Here is a 10,000-nt window from a genome sequence, read left to right as displayed (position 1 = left end):
TGCCAAGTTCTTTCATGTACGACGTGAGAGAGAGAGAGAGAGAGAGAGAGAGAGAGAGAGAGAGAGAGAGGTGAATATTTACTCTTGACTACTCTTGTGTTTACGTATACATATTTACATCTCGGTATTCATAAATTGTAATTCGGATCTCTCTCTCTCTCTCTCTCTCTCTCTCTCTCTCTCTCTCTCTCTCTCTCTCTCTCTCTCTCTCTCTCTCTCTCTCAATAAGAGAGAGAGATATAGGAACTTTTTTAACTCGTGGCCATTCATATATATTTATATGTGATTAAATATTCATATACCCGTGTTCACAGATTATTTCTCTCTCTCTCTCTCTCTCTCTCTCTCTCTCTCTCTCTCTCTCTCTTATGTGAAGAACTCAGCAAATGAACGACTAGAGAATGTTCGCATGAGAAAGTGAAGTTAAAGGAGAAGGCGTCTACCAAGCCTCTCTCTCTCTCTCTCTCTCTCTCTCTCTCTCTCTCTCTCTCTCTCTCTCTCTCTCTCTCTCTCTATTGTTCAGCTGACCTCTCGTGACCTCTCATGAAATCCTCCTGATAATCGGGAGAGATACAAACAATGGCCATGCACTTCGAAGTGGCATTTCCCCAAAAGGCCCTCTTCGATTTCCTATTGTTTACTTTTCTGTAAAATAGCGTCTTCTTCTTCTTCTTCTTCTTCTTCTTCTTCTTCTTCTTCTTCTTTGTACTCTTCAGTCTGTCTTCTTTATTTGTACATTTTCCTATGTGCAAATAATACTTTGAAGTTAACTTTCGACGTTTATTCCCGTATTATCAGGAGATATTTTTGCTTGTATATGTATATATATAATATATATTATATATATTATTATATATATTTTATATATACATATATATACATATATATTAAATTTACTTTCTGTTGAATAGTCTTTAAGAAAATTTTCATGTAATAATTCGTAAATTAATCATTTCCTTGCTTTTTTCGTGAAACCTCGAATAAATATCATTACAAACAATTACAGACGAGCTTTTAGTATACAGCATCCCTTTATGCAAGACAAGGCATACAATAAGTGATCATATTGGAGAGAGAGAGAGAAAAAAAATAACTCCATCAATTTAAAAAAAAATGTATTCGATCATGAGCAAAATTTTATTAGTTTTGCTTTCCCTCGTATTATCTGAAACGCTGAATTATATATATATATATATATATAATATATATATATATATATATATATATATATATATATATATATATATATATATATATATTTTATTTGCATGTAACACAGAACGTCTCGGTATTGTAGTTTCAATTTTATCTTTCGCTCTCATTTTCAACAAGAAAATGAGAGAGAGAGAGAGAACGGCTTCTTGATATATTAAATAATAAACCATTGTAAAATTATAGTATTGCCATTGTAAATGATAGGACAGTATTATATAATACCATTTTTATCGTGATTATTTACAGGCATTGTCACTATTCCCACTAACCTTATTCCTTCAATATTTTTTATTGGCAGTCTTTCTAAACTAAATAAATTAATACAATTTTTATCTTGATTATTTTCAGTCATTACCATCCTTCCCACTTAATCCTTCAATACTTTTATGATTACGAATCCTTCAGAAGTCCCATCGGCGACATCCTCCAACCTCGGCGTGAAGGAAGGAGGAGAGTGTCCCATATACACTTCACCTTGAAGGTGGCTCCCTTCCCTCTGGCGCCCTTTTGATGCTATGCCTTTAAGCGCTTGAGGGGGAAGTTTAAACTATTATGCAATGGTTAAGTTCGTATTTTATATTTGTACATAAACGTACATTCCTACACACACACACACACACACACACACACACACACACATATATATATATATATATATATATATGTATGTATTGATATAAAAGTTATTTATATATAAACATGTTTACACCTATATATATATATATTATATATATATATATATATATATATATATATATATATGTCATATGTATAAATTATGAAAAAAATCATGTAGTAGGTATCTTATATAGACATAGATAGCTAGCTAGATAGATATATACATATATTTATGAATAAAATGATAAGCACAACTTTGATGTAATTCAAACGAATCACCCTTATCATTTATTATCACATTTATCATCATTATCTTTTTATTTTCTTTAGTATTATGATTATGACTTCCTGCTTCCTCATTGTACGTAATGACCTACTATTTTCATAGAAAAAATGATCTCGGCCTTATAAACATTCCAATATTTTTTATCCTTCCTCCTGAATGAATAGATAATTACAACCATTGTTTTGTAATTTTTCCTCCCTATTTTTTCGTGTCAGGAACTTTAAATAGGGGAGGCAGTTTTGGCTGAATGAGCAGTCTTTCTTTTTGTTTCTAATATGGGTTGTGAATATATATATATATATATATATATATATATATATATGTGTGTGTGTGTGTGTGTGTGTGTGTGTGTGTATGTATATGTATATATATATATATATATATATATATATATATATATATATATATATATATATATATGTACGTTCCAAACTTTCGTGATTCAGTTATACATACATACATACTACATATATATATATATATATATATATATATATATATATATATATGTATATACATGCATGTATGTATGTATGTATATTATATATATATATTATATATGTATATATACATATTATATATATATATATATATATATTATATATATATATCTATATCTATATATATATATAAGAGAGAGATAGAGAGAGAGAGAGAGAGAGAGAGAGAGAGAGAGAGAGAGAAAGAATTGTTATGCGCGTGTGTTTAGTTCAGTGGAAAAAAAACGTTTAAAATAGCGTTTTTTATTGAAAATGTGGCAAAGAGATGTTATTAATTATAGTGTCTTTCAGAATATATAATTTTCCTTCATTTGGATGTATTCCTTTTGTGCTGAAATTCCTGGATGGTGGATATATTATTATTATTATTATTATTATTATTATTATTATTATTATTATTATTATTATTATTATTTTTATTAGCTTTCTTTTGGGACTGTCAAGAACAGTATTTTAAATGAAAATCTGCCGTAAGAAATTAATTTGTTTGAAGATTTACCCCCTACAGTTATAGGAAAGGTGACCCAGAGGACTGGAATTAACCCTCTGAATGTCTGATATTAAAACTATTTTCATGTATTTTTCGAATATAATTTTCTTTCCGCATTCGTAATTTATCTTTCAACTATATTCATGCCCCTGTGGACATGTTCTATATGAATAGGTTAATAATAATAATAATAATAATAATAATAATAATAATAATAATAATAATAATAATAATAATGATGATGATATATCTGACAGATTGGTTTTTACTTTTCTACATTGTATCCTATGAATCTGAATCTTTTGTGTGTGCATTACGTGTGTATCGGTAAAAGGGAAATGAGGAAAATAATAACCTTATTTCCTCCAGTTCTCTGAAAACTACACATTCCTTTTCGTAATTTGATATCCTGGCCATGGAACACGTTTTACGATGCGTCATTGTCATTATATTTGCTACGAATTAGCAGCAGGTGTCATGGTAAAGAAAGGTTTAGTGACCCATAAAATTGAGTATCGTTTTCTTTAGTAGGCATGACAGAAAATGGGTACGCTATTGCAAACATAAAATATCTGCTATTTCATTTTAAAAGCATTGCTGCTATACTTGATATCTCGTGAATACTTAGTTTACAGTTGAATATTTCAATTTTTAACAGTTAATGACAATTTCTGTTCGTAGATCTGCACTTGCAAAGTCTCGCATTTTCATTATACTACAGAGAGAGAGAGAGAGAGAAGAATGTTAACACTAGTAATATTTAGAAATAGTTAATTCCTGATATATACTGTATATTTTAATATATTTGTTACTTTTGTTATTTGGTTATATATGGAAAATTTTCATTGTCTTGTTTTGGGTCACAGCGGAGGTTTAGATTTACAAAAAAGTATTAAAAGTACACTCACGCCCGACACACAGACACACACACACACACAAATATATATATATATATAATATATATATATAATATATCTTCTATATATTATTAATATATATATATATGATATTTTATCACATCACCGTGATTCATATAAATCATTCGAGCTACAAATGTCCTTTAATATCTAATTCGCTGGTCAGAATCGATATAAACCTTTAGCCTCTCTTGATAGCCGTTTCGGCAGCGTCACTGTCCGATCCTGATTTCGTTCCCCGTCCAACTGGACGGTGGTTCGATCCCATGGGGGTACGAAATTATTATCGACTAAAAAATTCCCCCTCGGTACATATATGAAAATATATCAATTCCGAGGTAGAGCGAATTAGATATTAAAGGACATTTGTAGCTCGAATGATTTATATGAATCACGGTGATGTGATATTCATAACAAGGCTGCGTGGGTCAAACGCTCGAATCGGCAGCATAGTGGAGGGGGTTCCATATCGATTCTAATTACAAATACAACGAGATCGGCGTTGATTTGAAATGGTCAGAATCGATATAAACCTTTAGCCTCTCTTGATAGCCGTTTCGGCAGCGTCACTGTCCGATCCTGATTTCGTTCCCCGTCCAACTGGACGGTGGTTCGATCCCATGGGGGTACGAAATTATTATCGACTAAAAAATTCCCCTCGGTACATATATGAAAATATATCAATTCCGAGGTAGAGCGAATTAGATATTAAAGGACATTTGTAGCTCGAATGATATATATATATATATATATATATATATATATATATATATATATATATATATATATATATATATATATATATATATATATATATATATCGGTGCAGTAAAGACAGTAATTCCCCTACAATTAACTTGGTATCCGAACAGCAATCAACTCCAAACTTCTGTTCGCTAATTATACCAGAGTACAATTGTGAAACTGGTTTTTAGAGGTCAGTTACATGCTCCAAGAATACGTTGAATTTTCATGTTTTTTTTATGCAATTCGATAAGTATAGAATTAAAATCGTTATCTGTTATTTATCATTGAATTTCATTAGGTTTATATTTTTTGTGCTCTATAGATAAAAAAATATTTTATAGCTTGATAATATGATTCAGGGCTAAAAACTGGAAATCATTATTCACAGCATTAAATACAGGAAGTTTAGAGATGATGAAATTTGACAGTTTTTATTAATGATGAATTCGGATATGTAAAACATTAATGAAGTAGGGTTATTGAATAAAGGCCACAGATGACTAGATTAGGTTTCTAGGAAATAAGACTTGATCTAATTGATGATGGAGTATACCGTGACAAAGGGAGATGAAACTCATTCAGTGTTTTTTTTTTTCTCGTCAATATTGATTCAGCTCCTGATTAACTGATGAAACAAATTAATAAATAATTCTCCTACAGCTTTAAAATTTAGTGTTCTTCTCGACCACTCATTCCAAATTGATTAAAAAAAAAGTCGCTTTACCCCGAGTAATAAAATTGAACTGGACTTCCAGATTACCACGTTTAATCCATGAAATGGAATACACTATTAATTTCTCTTTGCGTTCAATTTCCGCTAATTCGTTCGTAGTGGAGAATTATGCATTAATAGAATTTTGTATCGTTCACCAATAATAACCGGTGGGCAATAGGCTTATAGGCTTACACAATTATTCGACATAGCATTACCACACTTTATTAAGGTAGGAATATTCTGATTTTGTTTTTGCCTTCGTATTATGTTCTTCCCCTTTAATTTATCATGAACTATGTTTTTCACTGACGATCCGTTATGTCTTCTTTATAAATTTCAGAGACAGATTGGTTTTGCGAATCAAGAGATTTCTTTGATTAATCTTGACTGATGGTAATATTCGTTCATATGATAATTAGATTTGAAAATGACGATAAAAAGAAAATTTCGATGCATTATAGTTTTACAGTTATGAACTTAAAATTCTCTCATGTTTCTGTTAATGTTACGGAACTATTTTTGCTTCCGTCTCACACTTCAGGAGTTTACAGATGATTTTTTTTTTAAACAAAAGAATACAATAATTTTCGTTTTTCTTATCCTTTTTGTAAAATTGTTAATCCAAGTTTTTTTTCTCGAAAATTAGAAAATTGTGTCCTAATAATTTTTCCTCTTCCATCCTCCAGAAAAATTACTAAGCCAAGTTATTTTTATTATAAAATATAGTCACTGTATTACATTTCTTCCAATAAAAAGATTCTTTAAAAATATATATTTACTGAGGATATGATGTATATTAGTAATTGTATCACTGTATTGCGCTTTTTCCAGTAAAAAAGATTCTTTAAGAATCTATGTTTACTAAAAATAAGATGTATTTTAGTAATTGCCATTGCATTTCCGATTTTATGATCGAGAAATTAAAGTGTTTCGCTGAATGTTCTTCCGACACTGAGGCTAGAGGGCTGCAAAGTGGTATGTTGATCATCCACCCTCCAGTCATCAAACGTACCAAATTGCAGCCAATGTGCCTCAGTAGTTGTTATTTTATTTAAGGTTAAAATTATCCATAATCGTGCGTCTGGCAACGATATAGAACAGACCACCACCGGGACGTTGGGGAAAGCTTTATGGGCCATTGTGCGCCACAGTAAACTCGTTTACGCCGAAGATTTTTGGCAACTTTTTTTTTTTTTCTTTTTAAAGCAAGCGTTGAAATACGGTATATCAGATCCTCTTAAAACGCCGGGGAAGATGAAGACCTCTCCATCCTTAACAACCGTTTTTTATGGGCAGAGGGGGAGTCTCCTGGATCCATAAAATATGGGAGAAAATGTTACCTCCTTCGCTGGATCCCACCAATATTTTCCTCAGGATATTACGAGATTCCTTGAAGCTTATGTTTTCCACCTAATTTATCAAGCGAGGATTTTCGCTCGAATTTTCTCATATGAATTATTATTATTATTATTATTATTATTATTATTATTATTATTATTATTATTATTATTATTATTATTGGTGTTTACTGCTTATACAATACTCTCTCTCTCTCTCTCTCTCTCTCTCTCTCTCTCTCTCTCTCCAACGCGATGTTTCGTCCAGATCTACAGGACATTTCCCAGCGAGAACTGCCGAGGGGCGAGTGACTAAATTCCATTGGCGAGTGCTTCTCCTTATATCCTGTGTATTTAGGAGGAAGACCCTCTTTCGAGGGATTTTCCAGTTCATCGAGGTATTTTCCAGTTCATGGAGTGATTTTCCAGTTCATGCAGGGATTTTCCAGTTTTTGGAGGGATTTTTCAGTTTATGGAGGGATTTTTCAGTTCTTGGAGGGACGTTCCGGTTCATGGAGGGATTTTAAAGTTTCTTTTTTCAGAGCAATTCCTCCTCCTCCTCCTCCTCCTCCTCCTCCTCCTCCTCCTCCTCCTCCTCTTAATGTGTTTATAGACGAAAGCTTTTACTCTCCCAGGGCATCAGGAAAAAGACGACCTCTCGGCAAAGATATATCAAGAAAGATGCTGGAAATGTGAAAGTCTGATGGACGAGAGAGGTGAAGTAGGCTCTCTCTCTCTCTCTCTCTCTCTCTCTCTCTCTCTCTCTCTCTCTCGTAAAGGACGGTATCCGATATATAATTTCTCGATGGTGGGCGATATATAATTTCCTCGATGGTGGAGAGAGAGCACTACCTCTGTGATGGCTGGTTTTTTTAAAAGCATAATAATAATAATAATAATAATAATAATAATAATAATAAATAATAAAATGTAGGAATTTTTGTATAAGCTTTCACAAGACAACGAAATTTCCCTTCGTCACAATACATATATACCTATATATATATATACACGTAACAGTATATCAGTGTATATCATGACAAATGGAGGGGGGGGGGGGGGGGGGGGAAAAAGGGGAAGACAGCTTAACTCCTTTATATTGATAATGTAACATTTCTATTTTTTGGAAAAAGGTAGAGTTGCCCCCTGCTAAACATATACACCAGTTGTATGTATGTAAAAGGGAAGGTGTCCTCCCTGAGCTCAGTAAATGTTTCTATTTATTTGCACGATCTTTATATATATATATATATATATATATATATATATATATTATATAAAGATCGTGCAAATAAATAGAAACATTTACTGAGCTCAGGGAGGACACCTTTCCCTTTTTACATACATACAACTGGTGTATATTTAGCAGGGGCAACTCTACCTTTTTCCAAAAAATAGAAATGTTACATTATCAATATAAAGGAGTTAAGCTGTCTTCCATTTGTCATGATATACACTGATATACTGTTTACGTGTAAAATATATATATATATATATATATTATATATTATATATATATATATATATATATATATTCAAGTAATCAAAGGTCCACAATTATGTAAAATGTGTATTAAAAATAAAACACATAAAAGACGGGAGCTTTCGTCTACTTGATCAGTAGACCTCATCAGCCGTACTGATTTTTCTTTTCAAAAATTATATACAAAAAAAAAAAAAAGGAAAAGTGTTACGAAGGACAGGCAGGACTCTGGAAACGTCTCCGAGGGAGATAACCACCAAAACAAACTCTCTTAATTATGTTATTCCCATCGTTCAATGTCTGGCCAAAAGACGAGCCGATCGTCGTGGTTGTAACTACCTCCTCTGTGTGTTCGGCTGTTCCCTCGTCCAAAACTTCTGCATCGGCACCTGCAATGGGGGTTCTTCCTTCCAATGCCTGGGCAGGAGAAAGAGAGACAACCTGGGCAGTAGGAGTGGTGCAAACAACGTCTGTTCTAATATTTACAGTTTTAAGAACCAAATAATTTAAAAATGCATCCTCTTGGGTAAATGATTTGTTAAAATCAAACACGTTTAAAATATTTTTAATAAGAGCCCCTTCAACTACTCTGCGTCTACTTGCGTTATTATCTTTGTAAATTACTCTCGCTCCTTCCCAGTCAATTACATGCCCTAACTCTAACGTATGTCTGGCAACTGAACTATATTTCGATCCAACCTACATGATCGCTTATGTTCCTCTAATCTTATACCTAATCCCCTGCCAGATTCCCCATAATAACCCTTATTGCAATCTTTACACGGTACCACATAAACTCCAACGTCATCTTTCCTTTCTTTTTCATGATTCCCAATCAACTTTGATTTTAACGAGGTATTATACCTAAAAGCTAAATCCAACCTATTTTCCCTATTCTGTTTTAATAAATGTTGCACCCTTTCCAAACTATGATGATAAGGACGAAGCGGAATACACTGACTACTTTTGAATTCATATTTCCCGGTTTCGGTGGAAATTATAAAGTTTTTTTCTAGCCCGGGCTTGGTAAACGCTTGGAAATCAATAAAATATTTTGGGTATCCCAGTCTCGTGAAAACCTCTCTTATATGTTTCATTTCCTTGTCTATGTACTGTGGATCACAAATCCGAAGCCCTCTCGTTACCATGTTGACGATTACATTAGACTTTATACGTTGGCTATGGTATGAATAAAAAATGAATGTACATTTCTGCATTGGTGTCTTTTCTGTATACACTAAATGTAAAGTTAAAAGTAACAGGGTCATGGTGAGCCAGAACGTCCAGAAATGGCAAATTATTGTCGACCTCAAATTCAACTGAAAAGTTAATGGATGGTATCAAGTTATTAACAATTCTAAAAAACGATTAAACTGAATAACACTACCTTTATAAATCAAAAAGATATCGTCAACAAATCTGACCCATAGAAAAGGCTTAATGTCCTCAGGACAACGGCTAACTAAATCAGCTTCAAACAATTCCATGCACAGATTTGCTAACACTGGAGATAATGGTGACCCCATAGCTATTCCGAAGTTTTGTCGGTAACCCTGCCCTCTGAAGCTAAATACAGTTGAACTAACACAAAGCTTTTTAATCAAAATCAATTAAAATGTCAACAGGAATTTGTGGATTAAAGGTACCCTCCCTTTCTTTTTCCTTGAGTTTGTTTAAAACGAAATCTAATGG

Source organism: Macrobrachium nipponense, chromosome 37 (genome assembly GCF_015104395.2).
Source record: "Macrobrachium nipponense isolate FS-2020 chromosome 37, ASM1510439v2, whole genome shotgun sequence".
Lineage (NCBI taxonomy): Eukaryota > Metazoa > Arthropoda > Malacostraca > Decapoda > Palaemonidae > Macrobrachium > Macrobrachium nipponense.
The sequence above is the reverse complement of the archived record's forward strand: the minus strand, read 5'-3'. Positions refer to the sequence as shown.